The sequence below is a fragment of the Mya arenaria genome, chromosome 7, assembly GCF_026914265.1.
Source record: "Mya arenaria isolate MELC-2E11 chromosome 7, ASM2691426v1".
Lineage (NCBI taxonomy): Eukaryota > Metazoa > Mollusca > Bivalvia > Myida > Myidae > Mya > Mya arenaria.
In genome coordinates, this window is record NC_069128.1 from 27,458,915 (window position 1) to 27,462,035 (window position 3,121).

The window sequence follows — 3,121 nt, forward strand, 5'->3', positions numbered from 1 at the left end:
ATTCTTGAACCTATGGTAATAGATGACACCTATTTATTGTAGGGATCATCGGGTCAAAGGCTTATATCACCGTGACTTTTAACGAGAAAAGGTTTTCAAAGCTTGTCCGAGTGATAACTCAACAATTCCTACTTCTGTGGTCATCATACCTGACATGGAGGCTGGGCCTGACCAATAAATGACCGCCGTTGATTTTAGGGGTAATCAGGTCAAAGGTCGTTTTAATAGTGACCTTGAATTCGAAAAGATTGTCCGAGAGAGAATTTGACAATGCCTGCACCAATCACCCTCAAACTTGACTTGGATGTTTAGCCTGACCATTAGATGACACTATTTTTATTTTTGTCAGTTCGTGTACTGATTACGTGCATGGAATATGGTAGTCTGGACTATTTCCCCTATCACTATGTTATGGCATGATTGGAGTTAGTACGCAGGAAAAACAGACTATTGGAATCAGTACGCAGGGAAAAAGGCTTGGAATATAGACCATTTTTATTCGGAACCCTTCTACCATTTTTTTCCACCAAAACAACCTCGGATGTATATAGACGTTTTACATTGACAGAAATCTTTACATATAACTACCTCGCAAGTAGACCGCGTAGTGAATACAATTTAGCAGTTAAACTTAATGTATTTACTCGTGGGAATTTAATTATTTATGCAATAATATACTTCACTGGCAATCATTTTAAACTTTGATTTGTAATATACGTTAGTATACTCAATTCCCACTTTTATTATTTTTAAGCGCTTAGATGATGAACTTAATATGTGTAAATCTAACTAAACGCCTGTTCTGTTCTGTTCAATATGTCAACCGGTGTCCTACATTTCTTTAACAGAACATCACGCATTTATAAGTTGATAAATGATGTTTCTTAAGCCGAATAATGATATTACCTCAATAGTTTGTGCTTGAATTAGTACTTAATTTGGTCAGAGTAGGAAGTTACTGGCTGGGCTGTGACATTTAAATAAGGAAGTTGAAGAAGGGAGTTTATACTATAAACGTATGTGAAAATGATTTTACTTACGCATTGCTATGTTACAGTTACGTTTGTTATCGTTTTAGATAAATGAAGGCATGGTTACGGAAGAAATTGTATTTACAACTATTCAATAACACCTTATTGTAGGCTTTGTCACCCGAAAACGATATCTTCCCCAATGAATGGTACGAACAAACTACACGTGTTTTCAATGAAATTTGTATAGTAGATATAGTTTATAAATATTATCAAATTGAGTTTTTGTCTTTGCAATATATTTACAATGCTATCAGGTCAATTTGAAGAATGTGAAGGAGCTACACCACCCACTGTTTGTAACCACATTTGACCCAACTTGAGATATGCAACTTTCTTTTATTGATAAGGGCTAAAGAACATGAATTTCTAAACACTCAATATTGATTAATGCGTTATTTTTCTTAAGCGCAGTAGTATCAAAACATAAGAACCATGCTTTTTGTCAATTCGATCATAATTTATTTAATAAAAACAGTCAATTTCTTTTTAAATTTCTCGGCAGACTGCTTTTACAGAGAGATGAATTACCATTTTTATGTTTGAATGAAATATTTTGCTATTTGGTCTTACTTCAAGACGCATATACTATCAAAATAGAGTGCAATTGTTTTTAATACACTTAATTGTTATCGCACTGCTATTTCACCTGGTACCTTGGAATTCATCAACATTAAACACAGTTTTTTTTAAGAATGAAACAGACTTGAACACATGCAATTTAAATGTTTTTCTGACAGAATGACGGTGATTTTTTAAAAGATACATATTTCTTTAATTTTTTCCTGCCACACAAAATTGCGCAGTGAACAAAAGTAGAATTAAATACAGATACTTATATTATATATAAGCTTCATCTTTATGTCTTTCACAAACAATTTGCATTTGTTTAGGTTATTCATTTTTCAATGCCATATAGACTTGCAAAAAATACCTTAGGGTGCAAATTAACCCCATTTAGAAATTTTCGGCATATAAACGCAGCGAAACACCTTGTTTTAATCTTGAAGTGAAATATCGATGTTTCTGCGTTGGTTAATACCTCATATTAACTTAGGCGTGAACAATAATATAATTGTTTCATGTTTCATGTCTAAAATAAATAGGGTAAGTAAATCAGATTATCTTGTAAAATAAATTTATTAAGCAAATTGTTCTTTTTTCGCGATCTTTCGAAATTTATAAAAAAAACCTATTAATTATACTATTATGATTATAAGTGTAATTAATTATTTTTTTTATTAATTAATTACTTTTGTTACCGTCTTAATGGGAAAGATATTTTAAACGTTCAAATACACTTAATTAAACGTTAAAAGATACGTGGTTCATAACATTATTAGCATAGATATAGATATATTCATATTGAGAGGCAAATACATTATTTTTTTACGTTTAACATTCATGAAATGTTTCAATAGAATCAATTTAAGTTATTCAACCTTTAGACGGGGTAATGAATTGACAATGGAATACTTAATCGAACTCAGATTACGCAACATTTTGTACTTGGCGTTTGCATTTTTGTGTGGGCCAATCGCGGATTTCTCAAATGTTCTGTTCATAAGTTTTATGTAGGTGCACCAAAAATAGTTTCATGGAGTATAGTCAGTCCTTTTTCCTCCAAGGCTTCCTTTTTAAACATTTTGTACTAAAAGGTGGCATATACAGGGTGAGGAGTCACGAGACTTCAAAGGGGTTCTTACATGGTTCGACAAGGGTCACAGTCGATGTAAACAGGCAAGTAAGTTACGTTAATTTCTTATTAACTGTTTTGACAGAAACGATATGGAAATACTTCTTCTCATATAAAATAAAATGCTATTTTTGCTTCTACACGTGTGAACTATATTTGCTTGTATATTAATGATGCAATCCTTGGCCACAATTTCAGCGTTGCATCGTTCTACAAAATTCCAAATAGGTTCAGAGTCCAATTTTGACAATTTACAGAAAACGGCCTACCTCGGCCTGCGGGTAACAGATGCATAGTTATATCGGATGAAATAGGAATTGAAGTGACGCTATTATAATGAAATGGAGCATTGCATGCAATAAAACTGCGTCGAGAAAAGATTAAACTACTTGCA